The sequence below is a fragment of the Meleagris gallopavo genome, chromosome 1 (genome assembly GCF_000146605.3).
Source record: "Meleagris gallopavo isolate NT-WF06-2002-E0010 breed Aviagen turkey brand Nicholas breeding stock chromosome 1, Turkey_5.1, whole genome shotgun sequence".
NCBI classification, from domain to species: Eukaryota; Metazoa; Chordata; class Aves; order Galliformes; family Phasianidae; genus Meleagris; species Meleagris gallopavo.
The window spans coordinates 129,570,929-129,581,877 of record NC_015011.2 but is presented as its reverse complement, the minus strand read 5'-3'; the positions used below and the strand labels follow the sequence as shown (position 1 = coordinate 129,581,877).

The 10,949-nt window shown below is 41.1% G+C and overlaps 1 long non-coding RNA gene across 1 annotated transcript; it reads left to right on the top strand.

Moving 5' to 3' along the window:
• The first annotated feature begins 1,533 nt into the window (after positions 1-1,533).
• LOC104916698 lies at positions 1,534-9,248 on the top strand. Its single transcript, XR_004158846.1, has 3 exons — positions 1,534-1,643; positions 6,470-6,685; positions 8,599-9,248. It is a non-coding gene; the product is annotated as an uncharacterized LOC104916698 (long non-coding RNA).
• The last annotated feature ends 1,701 nt before the right edge of the window (positions 9,249-10,949 follow it).

Here is a 10,949-nt window from a genome sequence, read left to right as displayed (position 1 = left end):
AAAAAAAAGTTATTCATAATCTCTAAAAAATAGTTATATTAAATGCAAGGGAAAATATATTCCTTCTATGTTACCATCACACACCATTTCCAAAGAGAACTTGGTATTTAACTCTGATATTTCACTAAAGCCCAGCACTCAGCAAAACTGAGTTGATCAGGAAAATATTGAGGAAAACATGCTCATGTTCCTCAGAATGATCATTTGGCTATTAGAATAGCAAAATACTCCCAACACTGGAACATCTCAGCCATGCACCATCCATGCGTTTGTGGATTTGTGTATACATATGTATGCAACATTTTGGTCCCCCTTTGACATTAAATTTGTTGATGGATAATGACTGCTTTTCTCTCTGGGTGCTTTGATTCTGTACTTCAGTAAAATATACAATCTGAAGAGGCTAATTTTTTAACACCTCACGTAAGCTGTGAGTTTCTGCAAGTCTACTCTGCGTCCTGAGCTATAAGAAGAGAGGTTGAAAACTAAGCTAGCTGCATGAACAAAGATGTCTGAGAGCACATCCTTCTAAAAATACATTCCTGGGTCAGAAAAAGGCAACAGTTTTGTCCTGCTCTTCACTGGCATATTTTATGTGGTCATAGAATTATATGATCATTGAGGTTGGGAAAGACCACTAAGATCACCCAGTCCAACTGTCAGCTCACCCCCACCATGCCTACTGGCCATGTCCCTCAGTGCCACATCGACATCCCTGAATGCCTCCTGGGATGGTGACTCCACCACTTTCAGGGCAGCCTGTGACACTGCCTCATGACTCTTTCTGAGAAGAAATTGTTCCTAATATCCAACCTGAACCTCCCCTGGCACAACTTAAAGCCATTTTACCTCCTATAACCTGGGAGAAGAGGCTGACTCCTTCCTCACCACAACCTCCTTTCAGGAGCCAGTGATGGGCTGATCACCCCCATCCTCTCCTGGGGATGTACCTACCCAGAAGAGCAGTCAGTGGCCCTGTTTCACCTCCTGCCTGTTAACAGAGGGCAGTGCCAGGTGTTTTGCCCTCTACCTCACCCCACCTCCAGCACCCATCGCATATTGCTGGGATATCCACATGAATGTAGTTTTTCCTTATATCAGTGACACAATGTTCTCTGCAGGATTTTGTTGCTTTAATATTCCTCAGTGTGCCTCCAAATGCATGTTCATTTTTCTTACTTCTAGAAAGAACGTTTTGGCCCCTCTTCTTTATCACCTAGAAAGATTAAATTAGCTTCGCTACTGATAGTAGACAAGATATACTTCATATTCCAGAGGCAATCTGACTACAAGACCTGAACTGAGCAAGAGTAATTCAATTGACTTCACTGAAGCTGCACTAATTTAGACCAACTATAAATTCATCTTTTCTTGTGAAATATGTCTAGAAGTGACCTTGCAGTGCCCAAATGGCTGAATTAATTCTGGGCAGCATTTCACCCTCAAAATAATGCAGAAATTGGAGAACTCCTTTCTTTTTTTTTTAATTTTTATTTTATGAAATTGGTTGAAATTTTGCATTTCCTCCTTCACAGAGAAAGTAAAAGTCAATGCTGGAATGAAGATGAGGGCAGAATTAAGGCCAATGTCTTACATCATCCATATACTAACTACGATTAATCCATGATGCTTTTAAGATACAGGTGAGGAAAACAGAGTATGTTTTTTGCAATATTGTTCTTTCCTCTTTGCGTCTATTCTCACAGTAACTTTTTTATTCCCTTCAAAGTTGTTCTGTTTCTGTAAAAAGAAGAAAAAATCCCATTGTATACTTTATTGATTATTAATATGAAATACTGCAGAAGTTCACAGACCCAGGTGGCTGCATAAAGACTGAGAGGCTGCAGCAGAGATCTCTGCAACCCTTTCTTAAGCCATCCATGTTTCATTTACCTGTTGAAGGTCACAGCTCTTGACGAGAGAGCCATTTCGATTACAAGGAGGCTATTTTATGTTTCTAGAAAGATAAGGGAAAACAAAAATGAGCACAGGTGGTTTACTGAAAGGATCACCCAATGTACCTAGGCTATACCAAACCTGGCCAACTAAACCTGGGTGTGCCATGCTGTCAGCAGTTTACTTACCATCATAATGGAAATCCATAGATGTTGGCTCATTCAAACTCAATGCTGCTATGCTATCTGGGACAACAATGGCAAAGGCCCCAGCCAGTATGGGGATTCCTGGCATTCCTATGGCAATGTGAAGAGGCCATCAGGAGTATTTGAGAGATCAGGAATATACTTTTTTTTTTTTTTCCTATATGAATGCTGTATATTCTTAGAAAACAGAAAAACAAATCAAACAATTCGGCAAAACCTGACTTTACTTACTGACCTTCCTCTGACAAAAGGTTGAACCAACATCCCCTTCTATCTGACAAATGAATTCAGATCACTTAACTTAAATAAAGGAATACATTTGCCTTAATCTAACCTAGCTCCTTTTTAATTAGGGAAAGAAAGCACTTACTGTAATTTAAGTAAAAATCAGTGTATAAAAATCAGCTTATAAGTAAGTTTTTCTGCAGTGCTAATTATTTTTACAACATTTCTGACTGCTGAAATTAATTCCAGTTGGAAATCAAGATGCACAGTCCCATAGAGTGAAATCTGGGATACATTTTTTTCTCACCACTGCAGAATTTTATGGCTATACCTTTTCTCTGATTTTTTTGTGGGTTTTTTTTTTTCTGCTCATATTGAGTCCCGACTAATGAAAGTTCTATATATAGGTATGATTAACAGTGCAAACTTAAGAAACTGTATGTAAACTACCACAAGAAGAACAGATCAGATAGTTACACTTACCAGAAACTCAATCAACTGTTGCCAACCACTACACACAAGTAATGATTACTGCATTTTTCTCATTAGAAAGGCAGCTGTCATATAGCTTACGGTTTGGACAGAAAGAAATAAGTTAGCATATTGCTTAAGAGCTGTCTGCTATATCCCTAAATGTGAGTCTTTTCCTGTGTTTTGCCAAAAATATGCTAGAACATAAAATCCTTCATTCTGCAGAATAATAAATGTCATGTTTCCATTTCCCAGTGTCTTGTCAGACTGTTTAAGATAATCAGGATCAAATAAGACACGGATGGTGAGCTCGGGAACTCAGACTTCGAAGTGGTGGTTTTGACACTGATAAGGGCAAATGACAAGCTGAGCAAAGACTTTGATGCTGGGTAGCACTGCTGAACCCATCACAGGGATCTGGTTCATAACTTCTAGCCACAGCTTTCAATAAGAAGCTACCAATAGAACCCTAGAACTCTGCTATCAGACAGTAACATCTAAGGATTGTAGCAGACATACAGATGGAAGCCAAAGTAATTTGCCTGTAATTTGCTTATGCTTATGTAATTTGCTTATGTAAATCAGGCCTCCCTTTTGGTGTCATGTGCTGGAGGACACAGATCTGTTGTGAGTTCTGAATAATCCTAGCAAAAGAAATGCAGAAGTAAGTTTTCAACATGCGTTGCTTGTTTAACCATACCAACCCCCATTGTAAGGAATGGATGAATGCTTCCAATGACTTTCTGCAGACAGAGTGAAAGTAAAGCTGCTTAGTGCCCATTACAGTAGGGACGAAAACAAGGATATGTCAACTATATTTTATCCATAACGCCTGCAAGTTCTCTTTAAAGCGCCTAGCAGCCTATGCTTCAACAATAACTCTGATTCATGGATGGGTAATGTAAAAGCAAATTCACTTTTGAGCCCCTTTTCCCCATCATTCTTTGCCACTAATTCTTCCACAGTCAGTTCAGTCATCTTCAGTATCTGATAACACAGAGCATTTATTTTCAGAGGATGGTACATTCAAACAAGTTATTTATGGAGAAGGCCACTCCTGCACAACTGCTATACATTGTCAGGCAGAAAGAATCTGTGTGTCTTGCATAATTAAATATTCTATACTATGAGAAGCAAATTATTATCACCAAACTGTGTGAAGAAGTATAACCTAGTTTGCAAATAACTTGACCAAAATCTGAACAGTGCTGGTGCCAGATTTAGTGAACACAATGATGCTGAATTTAGTGGAATTTCTACTACCACCGTGTGTGGAGTTTTACTGGGAGTCTTCTGTCCTATCATTCTCTCACTGTACTCAATGCTATAATGTTTGAACCCATAAGGCTAGCTCTGAAAAAATCTGTCAGCTTGAGATGAGATACTCAGTGGGATTTTCAAAAGAGCTTATGTGTTTTTTTACCTTGGCGTTTATAAAACTGCCACATTGACAAGAATGATTCCCCCAGTTTTTTGATACCATATGGTCCATGTGCTGTTAGGAGGCCATCTACTGTGTTTCCTTGTTAGTCATTCAACTACATATTGTGTCCATCTGCAGCTCTCATATGTAGTTTCACTGTAATTGCCCTTTTCAGAATACTGCGTTTCATTCTGCTTTGTGCTGGCTTGCAATAATGTTCCTCTTACGACACGCTTCACCACATACTCCTTAAAAAGTGCAGCAGTGCCATGCTGAATGGTACAGTAGATGCGTACAGAGAGCTCACCTGTGACGTACAATAAACCAAGGAGCAGTGCTGTGATCACATCCCATGCTCCAACCTGGGCAAGAGAGGCAGTGTAAAGGTCAGACACTGCACTCTGGTGTCAGTAGAGTGAGCAGAGTTACCAGGAGGAAGATTCTCCTCTGCCAGGGCTCCACAAATCCTCCAGCACAGCACTGGCTTTGAGGATAATTTGAGAATGACACAATTTGTATTCTCAAAGATCTCATTACACATATTGCTCATTTAACCTTTAAAAAAGCTGGAAGAAAGTATGCCAATGGATTCTGGCTGATAAATATCTAAATTAAGTAAATTTAATTAAAAACTGTTGTAAATGTCATCTAATCTGTGGATGCTGTAACAATACTGGTTGTAGCTTTGAACCAGTTTCAAAATGCGTAAAGATATCCTAACATGAGTTTGTACTGGATGGTTTCTTTATTCTTTGTTTCACAAGAAAAGGCAGGTTGGACTTTTATTGCTCAGTAGAAGTACTGAACTGAAATCCTGGAGACCTTTCTTGTGCCTTGTTACTGCCAGGTGATGCTGGCTGGAACAGTGCTTTCTCTCTGAAGTCATTAAGTGTTTTTTGCCAGATAAAAGATGTGGGAGGAAAGAAAGATTTATGTAAAGTTTCAGCTAGGGAATCCTATTTCTCAGTATGCAGGAAATGAAAAGATCAGTGTATCTTTTTCAGCTTCTATTCTGGCCACATCATCAGCCCCTCTGTTACTTTAGTGCACACCAGTGGTATCTGCTCAGTAGGGAGCACGGCTTGATGAATTTAGCAAAATCTTGTTGGCTGACCTTTTCGTGCTGGAGACATGATTTCATTTCTGTTGTCTGAAAATGAGCACCAACAAGACAAGTTATTTCCATGTCCCAGCTGGAATATTGCAGTGCTAATGTATTTCCAAACATTTCTTTATCTGTAAAAAGCTATTAGTTTCAGATCTAAGAACAATAACGCTTCTCTTTTTTCTGCTTTCTTCATGTACCAGCAAAAGTCACAAGATTTTGCTCCATTATTCCATTCAATCTGTAACTGCAAATATCAAACAAAAATTGCTTTTTGGAACAGCAAGGGTAGGAAAGCTCACAGAGGTGTACTGTCATACTAATGTTAAGGCATAAGCAGAAACCAGTTCAAGAATTATTTCACTTGCAGTATCCGCAATATGTGGGATCCCAGACAGGCAAACTGAGAAGAGCACTGGTGACATGAGTTGAGCCATTATACTCTATTAATATGCCCAATTTGGCAGCCCAATATTGCTGCCAAATTAGTTCTTCTGGTTTAATTACTCCTCAGTTTTTGCCACTAACCCTCAGGTTTAAATGTTCTATCCTATTACAGAGGAGTTTTGGTTTGGTTTTCGTAGAAGTGAAAGGGATCATCCAGCAGAATGGTTTTAAAAGAGTGATTGGGCAAAGCTACAGCAGCAGAGCTGACGTTGTTCTTCAGGGGTACCCAGTGGCCAAGGAAGTAAGGAGTAACAAATATCTATAGCAGGACAGAAGCAGCAACCAACATTAACAAGAATAGCTTATCAGACTATGCTGTCACATTGTCCTCTGTGGAGGTGTCAAAAATAAGCCCACACTGAGGTAAAGCAGGCATAATTTGTACTATTTCAACAGGTGACGAGTGCCTAAGTGGCTTTTGTGCTTTTGCTAACATTCCCCTGCAATGCAGCCTTCAGCAAAGCGGTCTATGAATCCCAAAGAAACCCAAGAAAGATGTAAAAAATGTTCAGATAATTCAAAATATTCAAATCACTATTCATCAGGTCACAGGTCAACTTCTACCACAGTTTGAGGAATGTTTTGAGCTCATTTAATAATTTACCTTCTGAAGATTTTGAAGCTTTTCTCTGTTGCTAGAGAACAGATTTTGTTCTAGGGAACATTAATACTTTTATTGCTTGTTGTTCATTCAAGGTGAAGAACACATCCTGTTCCAAACCCATGTTCCCAACCCATGCCTAAACCCAGTGGCACCTGTATGGCTGAACAGATTCTGTACTACGTGAATAATACAGTAATATGCAAATGGATGTACAAAAATGTGTTTTGGGAAAATCCTGTTTTGTGATGAGGAAAAGGAACAAGAACAATATTTCCCTTTCCTTGAATTCAGCTGTCAGATCTTCACAGGTATGTTCATTTCAAAGGGAACATTTTTTACCTTTCTCTCTGGCACCTCCTATACAGGAGTGAGCCATCTTTTTTTTTTCCTCAGTGTCAGTTAAGGATTATTAGAGTAGGCACAATACTCATAAAATCATAGATAAAGTAGATTGATTCCTACTTACAGACTTACTTTACAGTTTTGTCCATTGCTTCCTCTTTGGACCTTATTTTTTTACTCATATATTCTGTTAATATTCACATGCTCCAATTAAAAATAGCATTTACCTGGATAAAAGTTCCACTGGCAGTTCCAGATCTGGCTACACTGTGTCTACCCAGCACAGTAGATCTCAGGATCTCTGCAGATTATGGTCTTGTCTCTTCCCTTTGGTAACACTGCCCTTCTTACCATTACACCCAGCTTGTTTGGATTTTTTTTCCCCAGGAAATTCAAACCCTAGTTGAGGCCTTTCTACCCCAGTTGTGCCCTCACAAAGACACTTTGCCTCAGAAAGAAATTTCTAGTCAGAGATTCCTGCCAGAGCTGAAACTTGGCTCCCAGTGGTCTTCAATACACGGTTAAGAATAGGCCTCAGTGACAAGACTAAGAGGGAGCTGCTCGGGTCTGGGGTCAACACAAGTGGGATCCCATCAGTCACTATCTTCCTCCTCCAAGCACCAGGTCAGTGCAGGCCTCCTAAGGTTGGTGGAGTGTGGGAGCAAGAAGGAAGGGAAGGAGACATAAGCTTGTAGGGACATCAGCCAAGAGAGCAAAACCCACCCCATGCTTTGCTGGCATTTTCACGCACTTCTCATTTAGGTAAAAAGGAGCCTCCTGCTCTGTGAATGCAACTTTCTTCTCCAGTTTCATTGGAGAACTCCCACAGAAACTGAAGGGCCAATTTATGTGAATAAGCTCTGACCATATTAGTAACTGCTTTTAACACTGAGCTGTAATGAGGTCAACTCAAATTTGAATACATGTAGCCCCAACTCTTATTGTCTAAATTTCCATAGAGACTGTCTGTATTCAACAGAGCAGAACATTCAAGTGGATTAGACTAAAAATCACTATTTTATAACATTAATTTGCACGTATTTTCTTGCAATGCTTTCTCCCTCTTTGAAAAAAATCAAACTGTTTTCCCCCTCAACATTCGTACAGTCACAAAGTAGATTCCTTTGCATGCAGAGCCAGTAACAGAAATGGCAGGTGATCCTCACATACTTATGCCTGGAAGATGCATATTGTATTGCTCTCTTATGGCACTTGTGCTTTTCCACTGAGCTGGACACCCAGCATTGTCACTCCTAAAATATTTGTGAGTGCTACAGGATTTTCTAGGGAAAGATTTCTTCAGGCAAGACTTAGTCAAATTTAATCCAAGTCACTCGGTGTAGCTCCATTTGTTAAGAACAGCTCCTATGCAGAGAAGAGCCCATCACTGTGTTTTGTCTCACAGTGTTGCAGAACACAATAACAACAACATTAAACTCAATACCCTTAAGGGGCAGTTGTAGTCAAGGGTCACATTTTCTTTCATTCCAATTAACCTACTTGTCATGTTGGATGGTAGATGCACTCCACAAACTGCCCTCAAGTGTTTCTCATGCTCTTTTAGTAATAGAAAGTTGGGAAAAATAAAATAGATCATGCTTTGCTGTTTGACTTGTCCTTGGTATTCCATCTTATTGGAAAACCCACAAGAAATGAATACTCTGGTAAAGATTTTAATGGTTTGAAAGTACAAACAAGCCTCTGATTTGTGCTAGTATGACTGTGATGGCAGTGCCAGTAATGGCAGTCTTGAGAATAAGATCAGAAACCTTGCATGACCCTCCAGGTTTTGTTCAACTCATCTGACTTCATGTCAGACAAAGAGTAAATAAAAACCTGGCTTTTACTAAGCCTGACTGACTGTTTTCTCCCTGTACAGCAGTATGTTACGCGAGAAGAAGAAAATGAAACCAGTTCCACTGAAGAGATCTCTTGGACCGCTCACACTGTGCCAGGCCCTGAGTGCACCACCGGGCCTGGCTGTCCCTCCCAATCCCAGTGGGATCTCCAGCACCCCATTTCAGCCCTAGAGGCCTCCTCCAAGCACAGGCTTCTACATCTGCTCGGGGTCACCATTCTCTGCCCCATTGAGGCTGCAGCAGGGCTAGGCAACAGCCATGGCTTTTGCCCAGCTGTCCTGTCCCTGCCTTGGCCATGCCCAGCCCTGTCCGTGGGGATGTGTCTGGTGCCAGGGCTGGAGATGCTCAGATCTGGCAGGGGCAGCAGGAGAGGATGGGCTGCCTGGACCTGCACTGAGCTCCACTGTAGTCCACAGGCAGACCCCAGCCCTGTGAAAATATGGCTGTTGGATCTAATGTGCTCCAGGCTTGGGAAGCTGCTGTATATGTCCCTCTGCATGCCTACAGACACACCAGACAACTTGTGCTCTTCCCCTTCCTATCTTTAAATTTATGTCTCCTGAAGCTGCTGTTTGCAACACCACAGGCTGCCCAGTAGAGTCACCATCCCTGAAGGTTTTCAAGTAAAGGGTAGATGTGGCACTGAGGGACATGGTTAGTGGGAATAGTGGGGATGGGTTGATGGTTGGATTAGGTGATCTTACTGATCTTTTCCATCTTTAATGATTCTATGATTCTATTACCCATCATATAATAATGGTGACAAGGGATATCAATCTTCCTGCCAAGTTCTAAGAGACCAGCTCCTCACCAAACTCACCAACAGTGTTAGATTGAGCTTTAAGAAGGCTTTTGCAGTCACATGAGCTTTCCAGTCTCTCTTTATAAATGAGGGGCTGAAGTCAGTCAATCCAGCTCTTGACCAAGGGCTTCTTCTCCTTAACCAGATACAACAGCTCAACCTGAGCCTCCATACAGAAGGGCAGACTGATGCTCTCCATAGAGATCCCGCCCAGAGGGAGGTGAAGCTTATCTGCTGTTGAATGTCCCCGCAGGCCAACAATTTCTTGCAACTCTTTGGAGAAACAGCCACAAGTCTCTGCAAGCATTAGTTTCCATCCCCCGTTGCACTTCAACTATTGTCCAAATTTATTGACATCCAATCATCATTGTCCTTGATTCACCTAACCTATTTCTTTATAAACTTGCAAATATCAATTTCTCCAATACAAATTTCTTACATTTTAGTCATTCTCATCCTCTGTTTTCTGTTAAATAAATCATCAATTTATGACAGTGTGTGATTCACTGGCAACATCCTGTAATTCCACCACATTAAACATAAATCACTGTTTGATTCTGTCATCTTTTACTGGGTGCTTTACTTTTACTCCATTTTCACATCTCCCGTAGATTGATGTGATACAGACTGTAGGCTTCGTGTCCAACTTCTGCTTTTCTGCAACCCGCAGGAACTCATGCCATTAGACTATAACCTATTGTTAAATAACATCAAACATTTTGACTGATGAACATGGCATGTATAGAAGTCTTCTTGGCCACCTAGGCACACTGCTGGCTCATGTTCAATCAGCTGTCCACCAGCACACTCTGGTTCTTTTTAGCTAGGCAACATTCCAGCCACTCTCATCCCAACTGCATGGGGTGGTTATGGGACAAGCACAGCACTGTGCATTAGCTTTGTTGAATGCTACAGAGCTGGATGCAGCCCTTCTGATCCAGCTGATCCAGATTCCCCTGCAAAGCCTTCCTGCTCTCAGGCAGATCAACACTCCCACCCAGCTTACTGTTAAACTTATTGAGGGTGCACTCCATCCCTTCATCAGTGTAATTGATAAAGATGTTAAACAAAACTTGCTGCAATACTGAGCCCTGGGAAACACCACTTGGCTGAGTAACCTCCAAAAATGGCCACAAAGGAAAGGAACTGGAAGCACTTTACTTTCTGAGAAGTGGAATTGGAAAAGACTATATTTTTGTATGATAATAGGAAACATCTTTCTCACAGACAGAAATCTGGGAGCAATCACTGTGGATCTTCCTTGCCAGTTATTTCTGTAGAGCATGGTGGTTTTGCTGGCAGCTTGTAAGCAGGATGAGGGAAAGGGCTGAACAGAAGCTCATGCAGAGTGGGGATCCCACCAGCCTGACGTCAGCCTGGTGCTCAGCACAAGACCACTGCTGCAGGGAAACCCTCATGGCTGGGAATCAATTCACAGATAAGCACATCTCATAATCCAGCTTGTGCCTTGAACCCATATCCTGACCCTTGATATTCAGTCCTGTTTTCTGAGGAAGTGTAACACTGTCTGAATTTGTATGAGCACAGAATTCCCAGAATCTTTTCTTA